Here is a 24,185-nt window from a genome sequence, read left to right as displayed (position 1 = left end):
GTCACACGGCGCTGGGCTCTGCAAGCTGTTGCTTGCGCGGTCGCCACTGCCGCCGCCGCTCCCCCGCGGGTGCACCAGGGTCCGCTCTTGGGGCGGGGGCGGGGCGGGGCCGGGGCGGGGCCCGCCCCCTCGGCGCGCCGGCCCCGCCCCTCCCTCCCTCCCCCACGGACCGCAATGATTTAGAAGTTCAGGAATCCCACGTGACGTCACCGGGGGGGTGATGTAATGCACTCTAAATAGAATGTATTGTAATCTTTGCTCAGTCCAACGTGGTCCCTTCACCCGGGCTCCGCTCTTGCCTTCTCCACACTTGTTTGGTAAGTTCCTAAAAATACGGCTCGGCCACATCTGGGGCTTTTGCATTTAGACACTTTTGTTGCACTTGCCGCGGGAGCCATCTCGGGAGCGTACTTGTTTGCAGGGGTTGGTTCTCGGCAGCAGCCGCGAGGTTACTTGGTCCAGTGGGCAGGTCGCAGGGCAAGGAGTAGGGAAGATGCGATGCATTTCTTTTGGAGGGTGATCTGTGTTTGTAAACACTTTGGCGGACCAGAGGGAAGTCCGGCCTCAAATGCTGGTGGACTGTGGAATCGGCTGTGTCCTGAGGCTATCCCAGAGACCCCACGCCGTGTCCGTCCCGGAGCGCGTCTTGGTGGCCGCCGCGCCGTGCGACTGGAGGGATGCTAACGTGGAACGAGCGCCGTGTCCGCCCCGGCGTGCGTGCGTGTGTGGGAGCGCGCGTGCGTTTCCCTGACACGGGGAACAGTTATGAATCGGGGGTGTGTGTTTGCCTCCAGAGACCTGGCAAGGTGCGGAACCCTCCAGAAGTGCGGTCAAGCGGCGGCAGCGGCGGCGGCAGCGGAGACGGCGAGCCAGGAACCTCCCCCCGCGTCCCCAACTTCCCGGTGATGCGGCGGAACCCCCGGAGAAAGTTTGCAAACTTCCAGCGGGCGCGGCGAGGACGCCGGGTCACCTAGGGGGCGGACGGGCGGGCGGGCGCACGGGGGGCTAGCTCCCTCCCGGGTGCCGAGCCTGCTGCTGCCACATCTTACGCAGAGCTGCCCACCGCAGGTGGTGGGCGCGCGCGCCGGGGGAGGGGACATCGCCCTTGGAGGGCACTTGGCTTTCACTCCAGGCGCGGAAGGCTCGAGCGCGGCGAGGCTCTCCTCGCCTTCGCTCCTCCAGCCGCCTCTTGCCTCTGTCCGGTTCTCGCTGGCATCATTACCTCTTCCCCGCCGCTGCCCCAAATGACAGCTCCCGCTTTTGCCGCGGCGGCGCGGTGGCAGTTCTCAGGACCCGGCGGCAGAGTCTTCCTCTCCAGCAGATTCTCCACGGAATCGCTTAAAACTTTTCAAGACGTTCTTAGAGGGGCAAGACGCACAAAGGAACCAAGGAGATGTTTTCTTCCGGCGGCTGCATCCCGCTTTTCCTTTGCCATAGATTTATTTCGAGGAGGTAGTGGGGAGGTATCTTGGTAGATAAAGCCTCTGATCGAGTCCACCCCAACTTTCCCTGAACGAGTGCAGCCTCCACTTGAGGCTTGTTCAAGGCCAGGAACTGAAGTGGGCTGCTTGTATATTTCGTTGTCAGAGTCCGCTGAGTGTTTGATTTTTATTTTTCCCTCCCTCTGTGACATGTGTCAAGGAATAAAGGCTGAATACAGGTCCATTACGTCATTCTGCAGGCCAGTAAGTGTTTGATTAACAGCTTCAGATACTCAAGGGTTGGGGGCTTAGAAGTGCTGACAAAGCAACAATGCTTTCCGCCCCCAGCCCCCAACGTACTAGTACAATCGCCGGTTCCCTGGGCATCTTTATTGCCCTCTCCTCCCGGACCCCTCCTTCTCCACCCCTTCTCCCGCCCACACTGTTATCACTCTGGCCCTGCCTCCGCCTTTTACTGCTTTCCCTGGGGAGATCACAGTCCCCGGAGTGAGGGTAAGAGCTTCTGGTGGCTGAGGGGAGCGCGGTGCCTGCTCAGCGCACACACAATCTGCCCTTTTCTATTATTTAAGAAAGGCACCAGCGAGCTCGCTTCTCCAGGGCAAAAATGCTCAACTCTGATAGAAAAGGCATCTCAGGAAATGTTTAGAGACATTATGATAATACTGTGTCCCTGTGGTGACTTAGGAAAACAACACACTTGCTGCAAGCAAAGTACTTAATTTTACATAGCGCCTTCCTCAGACCGGTTATCCGAAGAGGGATGACTGAGGATGCTGACTAAACCAAATTTAGCCAAAGGCTCAAGACTAAACGTTTCATTTCCAAAGTGAGGGAATGTGAGTCGTCGAACCCAAAGTACCATACAAAAAATTGGTGCGTGTGTTACTTATTTTCTCTTAACCTTAAGTTTCTATATTTAAAGAGGAAGTTAAATACCTAAGTCATTGAATTGAGTCAGAATCCACGTATCTGGCAGTTGAAATACAAATACTGTGTGTGACATGTTTAAGGGATAAAAGTAAAAAGAACTCGGGGATGGGGGCGCTGCAGTGTGCAGCAGAAATCAAACAAGAGATTTCCTAACAGGCTTTTAGATGGGGGGTGGTGGGTGCAGAAGATGTGAGTGCTCTCTGATTTGGAGTTGGTGAAAGCTAAATAAAGGAAAATTTATATTCTGAGTATGTGGGAATTTCTTGAAGAACACATGTTTTGTTATAATCAGATCTACTTTCTTCAGCGTGAAAGCCGTGCTGTAGAGTAGGCATTTGTGAAACTCCTGTCTGGGGTCTAATTGACATCCTTCCCCAAGTTTGTGGCAGTATTTATTATTTATTCACATCTAGAGATGAAATAGTATAACCTCCACACAATACATGTGCATCTAAAATGTTAAACTTCTTGTTTGTGATGCATACATAGACCTAAAGGGGAAAATGGCCCGGGTCACCAGCGCTGGAGAGTGTGATTAATGATCAGTGATTTAGTGATCAGTGATTAGTGGTTTTATTCAAACTGTTACCTCTGACCAGAAGCACACATCAGAGGATTAACAGGCTCTTTAGATAAATGCTCATTAGTGGAAGGGGAAAAGCAAAGATAATAGGCATGCACCCAGGGACAACTTTCGAAGAAAATCATTCCCCGTCTTCAGAATAATAAGCTCTGTTAACAGAAAGCCCTTTTAATTTAAAACTTGCTTTTATCTTGTAAATCAAAGTTAGATGTAAAAGTTTGTAGTGCCATTATAACCTAAATTTTCCCATATCCACTAGATGTGGATTATCTCAGTAGCGATATTTTTTTTTATTTAAATAAACAATTGGACCTTTAGAGCAGCTGAACTCTGACAAGTCCTTAAGTCCCAGGGTTTGAAGGTGTCCCCCCTTCTAGAATGGAGAGGGCAGCTTGCTAACTAGATGGCGCAGTGTTATTTGGTGTTCTGTGCTGTGTCGTGCAGGAGTCTAAAGGAGCAAGTAGCTGCTTGCGAGGTGTTCTTCAACACTTACAACAAAGTTGATTCTGTGTAAGGTTGGAGGCTAGACAGTTCTACAAGTTTTTAGTCACATTTTCCATGTCAGTTAAATCTGGGGAGTTCAAGGCTACTGGAAAAATTAGTCTCATTACTAAAAGAAACTTAGAGCCAGGAAGGAGAGGAGGTACGGGGGTCCAGGAGGTACCTCTGGGCTGCAGAAGTGATTGTAAAATACCAGACCTGTTCTTTTTTTTTTTTTTTTTTACTAAGAGCTAGTTTCGCAGTCTTGAGGTCTGAACTACTGAGGCAATACTCAAAGCTTTATTTTCTTCCTAATCTTGCTGGGGAAAAAGAAGTTACTAGAAAGAAAGGAAGAAAAAATTTGATTTGGTGTCTGCAGGAAGCAACACGTTGCTGATTTTATTCTACAGATAATGGTAAGGTGATGTTTATTACACTTATTAAGCAGAAAGGGAACTTTGTAGTTGGTTCCAGGAGAATGATCTTGTCGTTTCATAGGTGAGATTCACAAATGGAATTCTTACTTTACACTGACTTTTAATGTTGCTTTTGTAGTTTCCTGGGACTTGATAGCATTTTGTTGGAAGGTTTTGTGTGTGCTTGTGTGTGTGTGTGTGTGTGTGTGTGTGTGAATAAGACCATTATTTCCAGGGTAAAATAATGTTCATGAGCATGGGAACTGCAGTGGGGAAGCTACAAAGCATGTGAAATGATGTGCCAGGTAAGAATTCTCTTTTCCACAAGCTTTCCTGAGATTTTTATTTTTCAACTTTACTCAGACTAAACTTGTTTACTCAGTTGATATCTTCCAGCCAACTGGTTTTGAATGTAAATTGCTGATATCCATAAATTGCTTGTCAGTCAGAAGTCAGTTGTGACCTTATATAGTTTATATATGAGCAGAGAGCTAATTAGAACGTTCCCACAAAAAAGTGGAAACAGTGCCTTTATTTTTATATCTTTGTGATGTGGCAGCTTTTGTTTGAATAAGGCGTTAAGTGAATAGTAGCTTGTTAGATTTTCCCTGTATAGCTTTTCAATTACAGTAAGTCGAAGATTTTTGTTACGATTATTTGTCGTTATTATTTCCCACACCTGTGGATTCAAAACCAATCAGTTGTAGACTTTCCGTGGCTGTTCATACTAATGTCAGGTTCCTGCTCTCTTGATTTCTTACTATAATTTGCTGTTTAGCAATGATGCACCACCATCCTATAGTGTTTCCTTAGCATTTCTTTGCTTCTGATTAAGCTGAAAATTATTTTGTGGGGGGGTGTGATGTTCGCTGGATCACCAAGACGTGAATTTTGTGTCACATTTTGTAGTTGGTTTTCTTCTGGTTATGTTGTTAGATTAAGATTGAGGATTTGAGTGGACTTATTATTTTAGTCATCTTTTTTTCTTCTTCTTCTTCACTTCAAAGCAGTGCTGTTAGCTACAAAATTAATGTGATCATGGCTGGTGTTTCCCATCTATATGCTTCTTTTGCTTCTTCCAAATTGGATTTCTACAGCAATTTAAGATCTTTTTTTAGAGGCAGCTTTCTTGGATGAAGATGGAACAATGATCTCAGTCAATTCATTATCTTGTCCAGTTTGACTACCAGCTGTATTATGGGAATCAACCAATACTTTTATAAATTAGTGTTTAAAAATTTAAATCTAGGACTATTTCTCTGAATCCTGTTTAAGAAAATTATACAGTTGAGATAAGGTAATAAACTGGGGGGTGGGGGACCGGCTCCAAATATTTAAATGTGAGAAAGAAGCACTTTTAGACATGCTAAACAGACTTAAAGAACCTTTTTGTGTTGCTATTTGTAAACTAAATAAGCTATCTACTTTATGGCATTGCTTTAAATAGAAACTCTGGCACTTTAAAAATGACATCATGTTTAATGTTTTCACTAAAGAGTTCTTACATTTTGTAATTAGGGAAAAAATGGGCAATTAGTGTTTTTTGAGGACCCATTAGTATTCCATGGTTGGGAATCACAAATCATGGATTTAATGTAAGAAAAGAGAAGAGAGAGAGAAGGCTTTTACAATTTTCCAGGTAATACTGGTAGTACTGTTGCAGAAACAAAAGTAAAATTTTTTCAAGCTCTTACTGAGACTCTGGTACCTTCAAAATAAAACGTTAAAAGTTGAGGGTAAATTCCTGAATGTATAAGATGTTACAGTGACATTTCCATATTTCTTTCCTCCAAGCTCACTCTGTTGCCCATTTATCTTTTCCGAGAAATAGATCAGAATCAACTTAACACTTTAAAAGTACATATTTTAGCTGCTTCCTTCTACTTCCTCAAGGTTCATATTTGTAATCTGTACCCTAAGGTTAACAAGGATTGAAAATACTAGGTTGGCATTTGGCTTGAACTAATCTTAGTAAGAGTTCCTCTTGGTTTAGGGGTTCTGATGTGAAGTAGGCTTGTGTGATAGCATTAAGCAGAGCTGGAACTGGGGGGAGTCTTCTTATTGATAGACCAACCTCGTCACTTTGCAGAGGAGAACCTCGGGCCTGGTGGTTCTCCTGGCTCATCTAAGGCCAAGAGCTGGAGAGTGCCAAATGGAGCCTGGAAGCTGGGTCCCTGCCTCCAGGTTGGGTGGTCTTTCCATGAGTCAGGCCGTAAATGCCCTCGTCCTGAAGGAAGCATAACCATGGCTTTGGATGCTTTGCTCTTTCCAAGCCTTTTGATCACTAACCTTTCAATGACAAACTTTTATCAGATCTTTTGAATGAATGCCCTGACCATATAAACTATAGTTTCTATTCTGCTTATTTTTATATATCTGCAATGTTAATTTTTCTAACATTGGCCTCCTTATTTGAAGGCCACTCTTCTTCCTTACCAATATGATTAGACATGCCCTGTAAAACTACACCATCCAGATTTCATTTGAGACTAAAAGCCAGGCAGAACAAAAAATGGTCTATAGGACTGTCTCAGAATAAGGCAGTAACTTCCTTTATTTCCTGTCTTTTCTTTTTCATCTCTGAGGAAGGGATCCAAAAAATTCTTAAAGTTAAAATAAATAATCTTTCTTTTTGTTGAATAGAGTTAACAAGTGCTGTTTTCACTCTGGCAGATGCGCTTTTGCCTAGGATCCGTCTGTAATATATTATCTTTCCAGGCTGTTGTATATGAGAGTGTTTAGAGGTGAATAAGGAGTGAGTTGAGTCTGGAAGTATGCTGTTCGAGGTTTGACTGGCAAAACTTGACTAATCATAACTAATAGAATTCATGCATGCAACATAGGGGGCTCCAGAGCACCAAGCATTTGATTTAAGATGATGTTTAGGTTTTGCTGTATTTAGGATGGAGCACAAGAATATCTCAGCAGAAATCTTGAATGCATCTACTGTATGTGTTGTTTGGCCTGACCCACAGTTTTCCTTTCCAGCTCTTTGCTTGAACACTTTAATATCAGAATTTAGGTCTCTTTTATTCTTTGATTACACTGAGGAGCCCCTGTGTTGCATGATTTCTCAAATATAACACATTTCAGCCAGTTTTATGCAGTTCTCTCTCTGCTGGCTTCCCAAGGGGGGAAAACCACACGAAACAAAAAACATCTTTGTTTTTGTTTGAATTAGCTGATTATTAGAAGAAATACATTTTATCTCCGCTTGCCAGATCTGGTGGGACCATTTTACTTTGTCAAAACAAGATTTTCTTCTTTAAGTCAACTATAATGCTGTTTGGCTTCTGAATGACCAGGTACTAATCCATGCACCAGAGGTAGAAGGCTTTGAGGATAAAGACCACTTCTAGCAGGGTACCTAGGTATGACGAGGTGTGCCATTATGAAGAGCTGATTTGCCTCACTGCAATGACAGCATTGTCCAGAAAAACATTGCCTTCTGGAAGGAAAGAAAGATTATAGGCTCAGACTTCTAAATTTTGAGCAGGGACTGATGCTGTGCTGAAGATGACCCTCAGAATTTTGAGGGTCTCCATGGTGATTTATTAAACTGCAGCAGGATAAAACATTCACAGGCTAGAACTTGACCATCTACATCTTAAAAACCTTAATAGTCCTCTTCACTTATTCTCTGCATTTTCCTTATGCTAATATTCTTCTAGATTTATTTTTTAACATCCATTCTAGTTACTGTGCTTTCATGAGTAACCCTGCAATAACAAATCGCAAGTGTGTGCACAGCAGAGAGGGGATATTTTTCCATAAGCAAAATAGATTTCAATATCAAACCTTAGAAGAAACAATTAGCAAGACAAAAGAAAGAAAGGTTTGAAATCCGATTGGTGGCATGCCAGGCTCTGCCATTCCTAGCTCTGCAACAGTGTGGTTTAAGGCAACAGGAAAAGCCTGAGAGGCCAGAAGAGGGTATCCCCTAAGTGCTGCCTTGAACTCATTATGCTTCCCTGCCTCAGTTTCTTCATTTGTGATAAAGGAGTGTTGGTCTTGACCATCACTCTCCAACAGTGGGAATCACAAATGCAAGCCGCATATGTAATTTTAAATGTTCCAGTAGCCACATTAAAAATCGTTTAAAAAAATCAAACAGGTGATGTTAATTTTCATAATCTTATTTAACCCAGTATATCTGAAATATTATCATTTCAACATATAATCAATATAAAAATGTTGATGAGATACTTTGTGATTTGGAGTGGGGGTACTAAATCTTTGAAGTCTGGTGTGTGTTTATAATTACCCCACATTTCAATTCGGACTAGTCACATTTCAAGTGCTCAATAGCCACATGTACCAGTGACTATGGTGTCAGGCAATGTAAATCTATAGGCTGTATCAATGGTTCTAATCCAGGCAGCCCAATAGAACCACCTGTGGAGTTTATTAAAAAAATACTAATACCTTCCCTGTCCTGTCCATTTTGACTTACTTGGTTTGGGGTGGGGGCCTGGGCCTCTATATTTTTTAAAAGCTCCAGAAATGCTTCTAAAGTTTAGCCAGGGTTGAGAATTGCAATTCTAACTGATCACTAAGGAATCTTCTACTCTAATATTCCATGATTCTATTTAAGGAAAGGGATTGCAGTAAAGCATTCAGAGTTCAAAGGGCAGCAAGCGGTTATTATTAGTGTGCTGCACTCCACAAAACATGTTTAAGAAAATGTAATTAATACAAATTAAAACATGCAGATTAAATATTTTAGAAGATAATTCTTTGTACCACAGATGAGCTCGGTTTTGTGTAAGTTTCAGATACGGATTGTTTGCTTCCTGAGAAATCTTAACTCAGGATTTGGTTTGCATGCAGACTCTTAGAAACCCTCCGTTTTGGAAAAGGTCAAGATCACCACATTTCAGTTATTTTGCTAGCTTACTTCTTTGCCCCAGATACTACTTGCCTTTAGCTGGTTTTGGAGGGATGCTTTTACTCTATTTGAGACATCTGGATCCCCTTGTGTTTCTTCCCTCTAAGCTTTTAAAAAGCTTCGTGTCAGACCAAACTTGCTCTCTGCTCATGTCAAGATGTTAGTTGTAACCCCCCAGACTTAAAGTGTTCCTTCTATTTGTCATCCTTTAAATACTAGAGAATCAATATTTCTCAGTACACACCAGAATGTTTTCCTTTAATAATTTTTTTGAACAATATACCAGCTTGCGCATTCAGTAAATGATGCAAAGAACCCAAAAATAAAAAATAATAATTTCCAAACTCCTCACCCATCTTCTTTTGAAGTCAACAAACAGCATTGTTTGTGGAGGAGAGGAGAGACCTCAGGGACGGTCCCTTGTGACTTCATGCTGCCGAGAGCCTCTGCATTCCCACATTCGTGAGTCATTTCACCCTGAACCTCTCTACTTATCCCCTGCATAGCAGTCTGGTTCCAAGTACATGTCTCTCTAACCATGTGCTTTTTAAACGTGACTTTAAACCTTCTTTTAGGTACAAAGCTACACGTTTCTCTACATTTTGTGGTGGTAATATTTGTGTTTTCTGTAACACCATTCATCGGGAGAATTTTAACCTCCATTCATTAACACACAGCTTTAATTCCCATTTTATAGATGGAGAAACTGAGAGACTGACACTGTGTTCATTAATTAGAAGGGTGGTCAGTGTGAGCTAAAAGCTCGTGTTTATTAGTGCCTAAATATAAGCACTGCTCTGGATGGCTTCCAGGTGGGGAGTTCCCAATTGTGTATATTATTGCATTTGTCTTTGAATTTATAAATAATGTTCTTTCTGATACTTTTCCATGCATTATTTTTACATCAATGATTTCTCTGCTAACTCTTACTTCCCACCTTCAGGCTACATGTACAGACCTGGACTGATTAACAAGTACATATGGATATATCAACCTCTTAACATGGGATCTGATTTAAAAGTTGCTGGAGACATCTGTTACAAACCTGTGTTTTTGGTGGTATCTAGGGAAACTTTCTTCAGGCTAGTTTGTGGTTGACTGTTAGAGGACTTTGTGGAGAGACTATGAGATTAAAGATGTAAACTGTTAAACTCTTTTGGGTATTGAAAGGAAAGGGTTTTAGGTATTCATTTATTGAGCAAAATAGACTTTAGCCCTAGCTCTTGAATTGTCTTTAATAAAACATTTTAACTCTTGTTTTACCAGTGTCCTGTCTTCACACTTGACCTGGAGCCATGTGCTTTGGAGTATTTGGTTTTTGTTTTCTCCTAATAATGACTAGGGTTGGACTTAGTCATTTGCAGTCTCTGTCTACACCTCTGTACTTTCAGTGGATGAGATACAAGCTGGGATTAATAGTGTGATCTGTGACCAGTGCCGGGGAGGGGCCACTTTGGGTCCCTTTCTAAGCATTATACTAACGTTAAAGTAATTTTAATGCCCACACATATATGTGGTTACGGTGGTTAAACTTGTATATAAACAAAAACCTTAGCCAGTGAAGACCAGAATGTTACTGGCATATATACTTGTAAATGTGATTATCATCTTTTTTAGGATGCCCATGGATAAATTGTTCCTCCTTTTGAGCAATTGATTTAGATACACATATTGGTGATTAAAAGATATTGCTAGATTAAAAAAATTGAAACCATCTTTTAAGACACTCTTCTTTTCTAATAAGGCCTGTCTAAGCTCACATTGTTTACAATTTCATCTTCCAGCTTTGTGAAGCCAGATGACTAACAACCACCATTCTAGTGCTGTGTTGGTGGATGTCATCAAAGATGATGGTGCACAGTGTTTTGGCACCACGAAGCAGCGTGTAATTTGAAATTGTACTTTTTGCTAAATACCCATGCTAATCTTCAAACCATTCAAAACATTAAAAAACAAAACAAAACAAAACAAAACAGTGATCTCTTCCCATTGGATGGAGGTAGTTCTGGCAGAGAAGCACAATTTTTTTTTTTTCATGTGCCTCAGAAGCACTCAGAAAAATCAGGGAAGAAAAAAATTACACATAATTGCTTGATATGCCCTTTTGGGAGGGACATTCTTAAGACAGGCAGGTTAACCCTTTAACTCAAGATTCATTTTTACCCTTTCCAAGAAATATGCTTTTTTTTTTTAAATCCTGAAGCAAAAAAACTGTAGTATCTTTAAAAGGGAGGCTGTAAATGGATGCTTAATCTTCACTTAACATTTAGCAGATATTTTAAGAGGTATATTTAGGAACTCTTATATTCCTTTACATAGTTCTTGTTATTTAATGTTTGTTTAAAAAATAGAGGATTCTGGAGATTGGTTGCACAACAGTGTGAATATACTGAACACTACTGAACTGTGTACTTGAAAATTGTTAACACAGTAAATTTTGCTATGTGTATTCTACCATGATTTAAAAAAAAAGGAGGGATAAGGTTTGCTTGTACCCATTCCCAGGATAGAGAAATAGAAGGCATAGACCACTTGTTCAAAGTTAGGTATAGCAGCTTTAGTGTCTTAATGGGAGGAACAAAAATCTAAAGAGGACTTTTGTACTTCAGGCCAATGCAGAGAGGTGACAGATGTGTGATGTGATTCTGACATATTGGATAATCCAGGCAGGACAACAGTTAGGCACACGGCTCAGATTGCCTCTCTTCTGGAGACTGGCTCGGATCTGGGTGCATCCTGTATATAGAAAGCTGTATCATTTAGTTTGAAAATCACACACCATTTGGCATTATTTAAATATCTCTATTTGTATTGACTTGATTGCCTTTCTCAGTGCAAGGATATGTTCAACTGAGAGCAATGAAAAAACAGAGCCTTTGGTTTCTGTAAGGGAATATAAACCCACACCTCTCCTCCCCTTCCCCCCTTTCTTTCCTTCCTGCCTTTATCAGCTATTTACCGAGCATCTATTATGTGCCAGGTAGTAGGGATACATGATCAAAACCCAACACAGTCCCTCTCCTCCCAGATCTTACCGGTAGGAGAGACACCAAATAGGTCCTTGCAACAGAATGTTGTGGGAGGGTGAGGGGATGCAGGTCTGGAGGCAGAAAGCCCAGTGAGGGTACTAGTGTGGTTGTCCAGGCAAGAGGTGATAGTGGCTTGGGCTGGGATGGTGCCAGATTCAAAAGCCATTTAAGAAATAGGATCAATATGACTGGAGAATTGATTAACTATTCGATAAGGGAAGGGAGAGGGGTTTATTCATTCTAAGGGAAGAGGGAGCCAGGCAGGAGAAGCCTGACCCAGTAATGAAGTCTGGATTGTCCTTTGTGGTGGTAGAGGAGGGGAGGGTTTCTGGCCCAGTGCCCCATGGGCTTGTGTCAGAGTCCTTGGAAGAGAACAAAAAATAACTGTGAACAAAAACTCAGAGCCGCTATAACTAAAAGCGGTAGTGCAGGTGTTGGGTTGCAAGGCAGTGCAACTTTGGCGTTTTGTGTCAGAGAGAGGGGCCTCACCCCTCAAGACAGCCACAGCTCTGGCACTCAGGGGGGGTCCAGTGCATGGCCAGGTATATTAGTTTGCTAGGCCTGCTGTAACAAAGTACCATAAACTGGGTGGCTTAAACGATAGAAATTTATTCTCTCACAGTTCTGGAGGCTAGAAGTCAAGATGTCAGCAGGATTGGTTCCTTCGGAGGGCTGTGAGGGAAAATTGTTCCAAGTCTCTCTCTTCAGCTTGTAGATGGCTGTCTTCATGTCCAAATTTCCCCTTTTTATAAAGATGCCTATCATATTGGAGTAGGGCCCACCCTGAAGACCTCACTTTACTTTGACTACCTCTGTAAAGACTTTATCTCCTATTAAAGTCACATTCTAGGGTACTGGAGATTTGGGGGACACAATTCAGCCCATAACAGTAAGTATGTCCATCAAGAAGGCAGCACCCAGGGCAAGTAGTACTGGGACCCTAAGGGAGCTGGCAGGTTGGGAGTTGTGGGAATCATAACCAGACATTTTTTTAGCCCATGTTTAAAATAGACTTCTGATGGACCCCCAGAAAAACTTAGAACAAGTCTTCAGAGATGGGGGTCTATACATTACCGGGAATGGACAAAGCCAACAAAACAAGTCCATACTTTAAAATAGATGTATATATATTACACTGATGAATGAATTTGCTGATGTGGTCATTGTCCTTGGTTTGGCCTTGAATTTGTCTTCAGAGTTTGTGAAAGAGCAATGCCAAAAGGGCAGCACCAACTTTTAACCTTGAGAACAAAGAATGAAATACAACTGTAGTTTGTCACCCTGCCAGGCTTAACAACCGTTGTTTTGATGTGTTAATATTTACTGACAAGGACAAAAGCCACCAGTTCCCATAAGCAACAGACACATCAAGTTGAACATGGGTGTTTCAATGCAGGAAGAGAAGTAATTCTGCTTTTCTAATTGTTGATGGACAATTTATGCCTATGCGCTACCTCTGTTTTACACAATGAAAGCACAGAAGACAAAATTTTGTTTTAAAAACATATCATCATAAAAAGACAAATAACCAATTTAAAAATGGGCAAAGGATCTGAATAGACAGTTCTACAAAGAAGATATACAAGTGGCCAATAAGTACATGAAAAGATGTTCAACATCACTAGCTATAAGGGAAATGCAAACCAAAACCACAGTGAGATTACCACTTCACACCTACTAGGATGACTATAATAAAAAAGACAGACAATAGCAAGTGTTGATGAGGATGTGGAGAACTGGGAGCCCTCATACATTGCTGGTGGGATTGTCAGATGGTACAGTCACTTTGAAAAACAGTCTGGCAATTCCTCAAAAAATTAAACATAAACCTTATGATCTACCAATTCCACTCCTTGGTATACACCCAAGAGAAATGAAAACATATGTCCACACAAAAACTTGTACATAAATGTTCAGAGCAGGGTTATTCATAATAGCCAAAACATGGAAATAACCCAAAGTCCATCAACTGATGAGTAGATAAACAAAATGTGGTATATCTATATGGTGGAAAATTATTTGGTCATAAAAAGAAATGAAGTAATGCTATGTACTACAACATGCATGAATCTTGAAAACATTGTGCTGAGAAACAGAAACCAGACACAAAGGACTCCATATTGTATGACTCATTTATATGAAAGGTCCAGAATTGCCAAATCTATGGAGACAGAAGGTAGATTAGTGGTTGCCCAGGGCTGAGGGTGGGGCTGGGGACTCGGGGGTGACTACTGAGGGAAGTGTGTTTTCTTCTTTTTCTTTTTTATCCATTTATTTATTTTGTTTATTTATTTTTGGCTGCGTTGGGTCTTCGTTGCTGTGCACGGGCTTTCTCTAGTTGCGGCGAATGGGGGCTACCCTTCGTTGAGGTGCGTGGGCTTCTCATTGCGGTGGCTTCTCTTGTTGCGGAGCACGGGCTCTAGGCACGTGGGCTTCAGCAGTTGTGGTGCGTGGGCCAGTAGTTGTGGCTCACGGGCTCAGTAGTTATGGCTCACAGGCTCTAGAGTGCAGGCTCAGTAGTTGTGGTGCATGGACTTAGTTGCTCTGCGGCATGTGGGATCTTCCCAGACCAGGGCTCGAACCCGTGTCCCCTGCATTGGCAGGTGGATTCTTAACCACTGTGCCACCAGGGAAGCCCTGTTTTCTTCTCGAGATGATGAAAATGTTCTAAAATTGATTGTGGTGATGGTTGCACAAACCTGTGAATATTCTAAGGCCATTGAATTGTAAACTTTAAGTGGGTGAATTGTATGATATGTGAATTATATATCTCTATAAGCTGTTAAAAAGAGATATCACATCATGGAGAAAAATACAGGATGCTAAAGTTAGACTATATGCCAACTAGGGTATTTTGATCCAACAATTTCTCTACATATTTGGGATATATAAAGATGAGCTGTGGAGAAAGGTAGATAGGAGCATTACAGACCTTGGTAATAGGAACAGTCAACTACTAAAAATCTTACAGCGTATGCCATGTGTCTCCAGCCCATGCCTCTCTCCCGGGCCATGAATCCTGACTTCTAGCTTCACCTTGGCCATTTTTTCCTAGATGGGCTGCTGCTGTTCCTTAATTGTCAAATTGTTCAAACATGATCTAATCCTCATACCATTTCTCCTTCTGACATACCCATTTCAGTGGGGGCCAAAATCATCCCCTGAGCTCCCAGCTTGAAACTTCATGACAGTTGCTGACTTTGCCTTTTCCCTTGGCCATCATGAACATGTCACTGCCCATTCTTCTAGGTCCCACATGAACTGTGTCCTGTGATCTTTACCCTTCTGCCCTGTCTCTCTTCTCCACCAGTTCCTTCTCTGAACTGAGAATTAAGGGGAACAGAATGATTTATTGAGTCTTTACAGAACCTACTCTTTTGATCTACCATGTCATCCTTCCTAACAAGCCTACCTAGGAGCTGGAGTTACCCTTTTTATAGATAAGGAAAGCGAGGCCCAGAGGTTAACTGACAAACCAGATAATGTGACAAAACCAGTAAATGGAGGAGTTGGAGTTTGGAACCATTTTTTTGGTCCCTGAGCTCAGACTCTTTCCATTCTGGCTACTAAATGAATTTTTCTACTTTATGGCTCTGAACTTCTCATTTCCTTGCTCAAGAGCCTTTACAAGCATTTGTTTTAAGACCTCTAGGCTAATGCCAGCCACCATCCCGGTGAGTATATGCCATATTCAAGCCAGACCCATAATTAACTCTTATTTGTGTTGAGTGCCTCTCTGCCATGTTCAGACTCTCATCTTCCCAGGAACACCTGTTCTTGTCCCCTAACCCCTCACTTGTGGAAACACTCATCTCCAGATCTCTCAAACCAAAAACAATGCAAAATTAATTAATTCCTTAGTGCTTTGTTAATATTTTTCTTAGAACTAAAAAAAGTCTTATATTGTGGTTCTTTTGGGGTTTGTCATAAATTCCTTCTCCTGGATCGTCAGCTCCATCACAGCAGGAATTGCCTTTTGCTCAGTTTTGATTTCCCTCATAGAACCTAACATATAGTCCCTTACACAGAGTCGCTGGTTAATTAACCCTGAGTGAATTGATTATCAGGATACTCAAACATTGTTCTTTGTCGTGAATTTCCTGTTACCAGCATGACATGTTTGATGTCTGGCGAGTGTTCCTGGGAGGACCAGCCTAGGGAGATTCTTTAAGTGTATTGATGGACGTTCCCATAGCTTAAAAACTATTGTAATAGCATTTTAGAACTCCAGAAATGGGGCGAGATGAGTAAATCACACTGGTTTTCACAACCCTAGGGAATCACTGATTTTTTCATTTGTCCAGAGATGAACGTAATTTTTAAATAGTTTCAATCAGAACATAGACACATTTTAAAATTCTGCTTCCTTCACTTAAAATTATACCACAGACATTTTTTTCATGTTGCTACATAGTTTTCAAAACTATGATTATGCATCATATTCCATTGAGTTGCTATACCATAATTTCCTAACCATCCCCTATTGTTTGACATTTAAGTTTGCTGTGGATTTTTTTTTTTTTAATGATTATAAAAAACACATGACCAATCTTTTGGCAAGAGAAATATGTACTCTGAAGACCTTAATCTCCTTCCCCTTATGCTGGTTGAAAAATCTTCCTTTAGAGTTGAGCGTAGGCAAGATTATGACTGAGGCAAGGTTTGTCTTGGGCACCCTCACATTCTTTTTATTCCTTTTATTTCTGCCCCCCTTCCTCTCAGCACATTCTGTTCCACCACAGTGCCTGTCACAGAACCTCAGGGCTATCTTCCTCCCCCAGACCCTGACCTGTCTACCATAAACCCTACCCTTCTTCTCCCTCCTCCTGATCAGTCTCCTCTCTCCTTCTCTTGTTTCTCCAGAACCTCGATCTTAGTAAGATATTAGACGTAATCAGTTTCCTAGGAGTTTGTAATTTTATGTGATCTGGAGATGGCCATGTGGTAGCCCCCAAAAAAAGTACATCAGTAATGTGTACCTTTGCCCTCTTTTGCTAGAACTCTCCCAGGTTCTATGGGTATGGCAGTGCATCAACAGACAACATCTCTATACAAATAGAGAGGCATCATACAGCAGTTAAGTGCCAAAAAGAAAGATGAAGCCAGGTAAGTGGATACAGTGTGCTCTTTCATCTTTCCAGATAGAGTAGTCAGGGGATGCCTTTCTGAGAAGGTGACTTATAAGTAGAGACCTTTTGAAGTGAGGGAGCAATTCCTGCGGAGATCTGGAGAAAGAGCTTTCGGGCAAAGGGAGCTGCTCATACTAAGGCCCTGGTGTGAAAGCAGGGATGGCGACAGTAAGGAGGTGGGTGGCCAGATCATGTAGGGACTTACAGACCATGCTATGAACATTGGATATTAATCTCAGCAATAAAGGAAGCCATTGGAGAGTTTTGAGAAGAGAATTCATCACTTCTAAAGACCTCCATTGTTATGGTTGAAGAACAGACTGTATAGGGGGTAGGTGGGCAATGGGGAGACCTGTGTGGAGGAAGAGACCATGGCGGCTTGGACTAGATGATTTTGAGAAGGAGTTTGGCTAATTTTGAAGGTAAAGGCTGAAATGATTTGCTGACAGATTGAGTGTGGGGATAAGCAAGAAGTCAGGGAGGGTGCTAAGGTTTTTGACCTGAGACCCTGGGAGGATAGAGTTGCCATCAACTGAGATGGGATGTGGAAGGTTTGGTGGGAAAGACAAAGAACTTGATTTTGGGCATGTTATGTGTGAGGAGGTTTCCAGTAGACAGTGGGATGCTGCCACTCAGGGAAGGGTTTTGGGCTACAGAGGCAAGATCACAGTCTTTGGCATCATCTAGGCCAGCCTCATCTCACAACACACAGCCCCAGTCACAGTGGAATTTCAGGTGCTTGAAAGCACCAAGCCTTTGTCAGCTGCAGGATCTTTGCATATGCTGTGCCCTCTGCCTAGACCATTAAGCCTGGATAACTGCTACTTTCCCCTGGTTCCCTACTCTAAATTCGGTCCCCCTATTAAATTCTCAAGCTACCCTGAACTTTTCCTTCATTCATTTACTGTTTTCAAATGTATATTCCTTTAAGTGATTTTTAATTTTTAAAACTTTAAAATACATATGTCCCACTAGAATCTAAATTCTGAAATGTCAGGGGTCATGCATGATTGGTTCATCACCATTTTTCCAACATCTAGTGCTGGCACATTGCAGATACTTCTTCAATATTTGCTAAATGAGTGTATGACTGCTATTAATTTATTACCTTATATGTGATATGTTGCAGTTCCTCCGTTTTGTAATCATATAGTTCCAAGGGTAATCATACCTAATGATTTTCTTATCTTCTTAAAACATAGACTAATTTATTATTTCATGGCTCCATGTGTTTCTTGTGAACAAACACTTTTTTATTAGGTAACAGTGAGTAGAGGCTGGACTGTGGTTGAAGACTAAATGGATCGCTTGACTGTGAAACTTTGAAAAGAAAAGGAATTTAAGGCTTATATAAACCTCCCAATCAAAATCCCCCCACCTCCTGTTTCCTTGTCAGCAGTTTTGTTGCATTTCTATGGAATCCTCTATCTGGCATCGCCTGAGATTATTTTATCATGACCTTTGACAAGACCTATCACTTCCTACTCACCATGTTTATCGGGGGACAGAGGCCAGGCATGGCAGGGGAGGGGTGGGAGTGTTGTGGGGGGATGATGGGGGTCTGGGTTGGCTGATGACCTCCTTTGGTGGCTCTTGGAAAGGTCCGTTGTCTCCAGCCTCATCCTGGAAGATTATAGGAAATGATATGTGAGGGAAGATGTCTGATTTATCGAGAAAGGGTTGTTTGCTTTGAGTCTCTGTTTTTGGTGTTGTCAAACTGTATGAAAAACAGGATTAAATTAGAGATTTCTCTCTTTACTGTCTTTAAAGCTAGAGTGAGCTTTCAGAGGAGGCTGTGTTGTTTGGGAAACACAGATACTGGTTCCTTGAGTCGATACTGATGTGTGACACAGGTATATGTAGAAACTGATTGGTAGATTGATTGATTGATATATGTCAATTGGAGAACTTCATGAAAAAAGTCACTGTCTTTATAGAGAACATTGTTGTGGGAGAGACCCACTCAATAAATATATGTTAAGTGCTAGACATTGGAGAAGAGTGGTGAACAAGGTAGAGAAGGTCCTTGCCTTCGTGGAAGTCATAAAATCTACTGAGTCTCAGTCTCCTTATCTGTAAGGTAGAGATCATAATCATACCTACTTCATAAACTTTTCAAGAGTAGTAAATGCCCCTGAATGTGAAAACACCAGCTGGATTTTTAAATGCTATATACGTTATGAGTGGCTATTATGATTGATGTACCAAATATAGTTGTTATTCCCTTTGAGAATAAATCCTGATTAATTATTTCTAGTTCTGAATATCCTATATCCCCATGCAACCTGATTTTATCCTTATAATTTGGGGAGCTAAACTTCCTTTCATTACAATCCTAATGGTAAGAAAAGAAAATGCCAAGTATATAGTTTGGATTGTAAAGAGTTGTATTAGTTAGCTATTGCTGTGTACCAAATTAGCCCCTCCCAACATATATTTATTAAGTCAGAGTTTCTGTGGGTCAGGAATCTGGCTGTGGCTTAGCTGGGTCTTCTGGCTCAGGGTCTCACAAGGCTGTAATCAAGATGTTGGCCAGGGCTGCAGTCATCCTGAGCCTCAACTAAGGGAGGATCTACTTCTAAACTCACGTGGCTGTTGTAGGCCTCAAGTTCCACATGCAAGCTTTTTTGTATGGCTGTTGGCAGGGTAAGAGTAAGCAAGGTTCTAAGAGGGAGAAAGTGAGAGATGGAAATCACAGTCCTTTTGGTAGTTTAACTTCAGACACAATATCCCATTAAATTTGCCATATTCTTTTTTTTTTTTTTTTAATATTTATTTATTTATTTATTTTATTTATGGCTGTGTTGGGTCTTCGTTTCTGTGCAAGGGCCTTCTCTAGTTGTGGCAAGCGGGGGCCACTCTTCATCGCAGTGCGCGGGCCTCTCACCATCGCGGCCTCTCGTTGTGGAGCACAGGCTCCAGACGCGCAGGGTCAGCAATTGTGGCTCACGGGCCCAGCCGCTCCACGGCACGTGGGTTCCTCCCAGACCAGGGCTCGAACCCGTGTCCCCTGCATTGGCAGGCAGATTCTCAACCACTGCGCCACCACGGAAGCCCCTCTTTTTTTTAATGTTTATTTATTTATTTATTTTTGGCTGTGCCATGCAGCTTGTGGGATCTTAGTTCCCCGAGCAGGGATTGAACCCAGGCCCCTGGCAGTGAAAGCACTGATTCCTAACCACTGGACCTCCAGGGAATTCCCACATTTGCCATATTCTATTTGTTAGAAACAAGTCAGTAGGCCCAGCCGGTATTCAGGGGAGGAGATTACACACATGTGTACCATAAGATTGGGATAATTAGGAGACATCTCAAAGACTGTCCGATATAGCAGTACTTGTAAATAATACTATGAGTTGATGCTGTAGTTATGTCATTAATAATGTTACACTTTTTGAAATGAAAGAAATAAGGGAAATAAGCACCATCACTTCCTTAAGACACAATAATTAGGACAGACAAGGGAGGTTGATGTTGGAAACTTCTAGATTTTGAATTGTGGCCAATAAAGAATCCTGGTTCATTCTTTTGTTTCTGCCTTTGGCTCATGCTTGGACATTTATAACCTCTGTATTTTTTAGGAAAGCATTTGAAAGGTACCTTCTAAATATTGGAGGTAAACAAAGGTCAGTCTTTCCTAAGCAAGAATACCAAATTAAAAATATGTTAATTTTAATTTGCCATTTCACAGGATTGTTAAGTCACGTGTTCACTTGATTACTTTTTTAAAAAAATTAATTTTATTGAAGTACAGTTGATTTACAATGTGTTAATTTCTTCTGGACAGCAAAGTGATTCAGTTACACATATATACATTCTTTTTCATATTTTTTTCCATTATGGTTTATCACAGGATATTGAATATTGCTCCCTGTGCTGTACAGTAGGACCTTGCTGTTTATCCATGCTATAAAAATAGTTTGTATCTGCTAGTCCCAGACTCCCAATCCATCCCTCCCCCACTCTCCCTCCCACTTGGCAACCACAAGTCTGTTCTCTATGTCTGTGAGTCTGTTTCTGTTTTGTAGTTAAGTTCATTTGTGTCATACTTTAGAGTCCACATATAAGTGATATCATATAATATTTGTCTTTCTCAGTCTGACTTACTTCACTTAGTATGATAGTCTCTAGGTCCATCCATGTACCTGCAAATGGCACTATTTCATTCTTTTTTTTTATGGCTGAATAGTAGTCCATTGTATATATATACCACATCTTCTTTATCCATTCATCTGTTGATGGACATTTAGGTTGTTTCCATTGTTCACTTGATTACTTTTAACCCCGACCTGAAAACAAGCTGGTCTAATCATTTGGAGGTTATAGGAAAGAATATTCTCTTAAGATACAGAGGAGACCTAGTGCTATGGGAATGAGTTTGCCAGGGTTGAGAAAAAGCAAAAAAGACCAGTATGTCCAGAGTGTAGTGGGCAAGGGATTAAACACTACAAGATGACGCTGGAGGTGAGGTGTATTAAGCCAGGTTAGGAGTTTAGATTTCAATCTAAATGCAGTGGAGAGCCATTGCAGGTTTTGGGGTGACTGCAAGCAGCAATAATTTTTTCTGTGTATGTGATTCTGATTGCATTTGTTATTGCATTGAGCTGTTTTTCAAAGAAAGATTCTGAAATCTATTAACTAAAGCCATGCTTGGGCAAAGATAAAACAAGCACTGAAACTTTATAATAGGATGTTTGAATTAGGCATTTCATTTAACACAGAGGTGAAGTGTTGTGTATTTCGACCAGCCAATGGCAAAAGCAATGTGATAGATGCATTTGGAATGAGGTCCTCGTATCATAGGGATTCCTAGTATTACATTAGTTTCACGTGACAGGACTTACAAGAAATTCATTCAGAAAAACATCCAGTGTAGGAGTCTTTTTGGCATGTTCTGTGCATATTTTCTCAAACAAGCCGCAATCATTTTTCGGTTGTGTCATTTATGGCTGGTGCCTGTATGTAGTCCTGGAGCTCTTTTCTAAGCCGGCAGGCACTGAGGCAGCTTGGCAGTGTCATCTGGGCTTGTAAAATTAGAGCACACCATTTAAAATAGTGGTCTTGGTAAATTCTCTTTCCTCCAAATTCCCTCTGACGCTGACCTTGTGAGAAAAATACCCCGAAGAGGAACAATAGGGCATCTCTTTTTCCTGCAGGGGTAACTAGGAAAGGAAAGTTCCAAAGTTTTAACACTGGAAATCGGCCAATCCTAATGCTAAAATCTACTTGCTGGTGTGTACCTTTCTGAGTCAAGATGAATTTTAGCTGGCTTGAACAAAAGTGGTGAAAAAGTGTCAGTTAAATCTGAAGTTCAAGGATTCTCTTACTTGGCTTTTTTTTTTTTTTTTTGAATTTTAGAGATAAATGTACTGTTTTCTGATTTAAGAAAAAAACTCAGAAAATACAGAAACATGTAAAGAAGAAAATTCTAACCAAAGATAATCACTGTTGGTGATTTTGATGTATATCCTTCATATAATCTATGTCTATCCATCCATATCGTGTAGCTATAATTCATAGAGTATTTGCAGTTTTGTGTTTGGATTTGTTTTCTGTTTGACATTATTTTGTGATCATTTCCACAAGTTCATGATGTATTTTTTGAAAATATGATTTTAATGACTGTGTAATCTTCTGTTTGTCATAATTTACTTAAGCCATTCTGCTTATTATTAGATGCTTAGTCCATTTTGAATTTTTCCTTGGTAATGCATAATTTTTGATGACCCTTCTTTCACATAACTCTTCATCTACATCTCTCATTTTTCCAAAGAAATTAATCTAACAAATGGATTTTGATACATTTTATTAAATTGCTTTCAAACAGCCTGTACCAATTGCCTCATCATCACCAAGGCTATGCCGAGTGCCTATCAAACTTGACCTCTAACCAGGATTTAGGTAGTCACTAAAAGAGAGATATTTGCCAATTTGTTAGGTCAAAATTGTTTTAATTTGCTTTTATTTGATTAAAAGGGACGTTGAACGTTATATCCATTTATTTACTGGCAGTTTGTCAATTGTCTGTTCATGTCTGTCTATGCCATTTGGCCATTTTATAAAGTTTTTTTTTGATGTGGACCATTTTTAACGTCTTTATTGAATTTGTTACAATATTGCTTCTGTTTTATGTTTTGGTTTTTGGGCTGCGAGGCATGTGGGATCTTAGCTCCCCGACCAGGGATCGAACCCTCACCCCCTGCATTGGAAGGCGAAGTCCTAATGACTGGACCTCCGGGAAAGTCCCCATTTTTCTTTTAGAGTATTAATGTTTCGCTTATTGAAATTTACATTTTTTAATATGGCAAGGGTATGCACTCTTTATCTTAAAAATTGAGAGGCATAAATATAACCATAGACTTCTATCATATAAAAAGGTTTAAATATATTTTTTGTGGTTCTTAGTTCCTGATATAGTGGTTTATATCTGAGCCTGTAAATATATAAACACAGTTTACTTTTAGAATAATGTCACTTCTTGCTATTGGTTCAGTTACATGAATCTTCCTTATATTTTTCTGCCTGTTTCCCTTTTCCTTCTCCTGTAATAAAATTTTTTTCAAGATCCAGACTTCTACTTATCTCACTTTATTCAACTACACTTTTAGGTGGCAGCTTGCCAAGGAAACCAAATCTGAAAAGAATCACATGGGAGAACTGAAGGGAGTCAGTAGCTCTAGAGAGAGGAATAGTCAACGAAAGAAAAAAGATGGCTACTTGTTTATGTCATGTAAAGAATGAACTTCCTGATGCCAGCTCAGAGTGAGCAGGCTTAGTTAGGAGGCCGTGGGGCTCAGGAATTTCAGGTATCCGACAGCCCGCTCGCTGCTTTTTCTGCCTGTGGCCAGAGGCAACTGGTTCATCCCGGCTCCACCTCCGCTCCTCGTTTTATAATGGAGATAATAATACCTCAAAGGTATGCTCTAATTAATTCTTCTTAGAGCCTCTGAAAATATAATTACTAATTATTACAACTATTAGATCATTAATTCTTCATTCCTTCTATGGAATTTCAATCAAATGCCCCAAATTCAACACCCAGATTCAGTTGTTTGTGGAGACTTTGTTGCCTAGTATTAATAGTTTCTTGGCTTCCTTATGTTTATTTTACCCCATGCTAAGTGAATTCTTTAAAATGTAGAAATTTGAAAGTCTGTTGAAAATATTTAGAAATTTTGAAGCTCCAAGAAGAGGGAATGCCAAAAAAATTATAAAGTTGAAAATTTTTTAAATTATAAAGTTTTATATCTCCACAGATCATTGTAACTCACTAATAAAAATAGCTAAA

General features: G+C 40.9%; 1 protein-coding gene across 4 annotated transcripts in view; it reads left to right on the top strand.

Annotated features, from left to right (window-relative positions):
• Nucleotides 1-267: 267 nt before the first annotated feature.
• The window catches only part of CREB5 (cAMP responsive element binding protein 5), a 406,791-nt gene continuing 382,873 nt past the window's right edge, over nucleotides 268-24,185 (top strand). For 2 of the 4 annotated variants that reach the window (XM_036863403.1, XM_036863404.1), the window contains exon 1: nucleotides 269-317. The gene's annotated coding sequence lies outside the window, so the exon portion shown is untranslated. Of the gene's footprint in view, nucleotides 318-16,790; nucleotides 16,875-24,185 lie in introns of those variants that run through there. The other 2 variants (XM_036863401.1, XM_036863402.1) reach the window with 2 other exon arrangements.

Source organism: Balaenoptera musculus, chromosome 9 (genome assembly GCF_009873245.2).
Source record: "Balaenoptera musculus isolate JJ_BM4_2016_0621 chromosome 9, mBalMus1.pri.v3, whole genome shotgun sequence".
Classification (NCBI taxonomy): Eukaryota; Metazoa; Chordata; class Mammalia; order Artiodactyla; family Balaenopteridae; genus Balaenoptera; species Balaenoptera musculus.
This window is presented reverse-complemented; position numbering and strand designations above follow the sequence as displayed.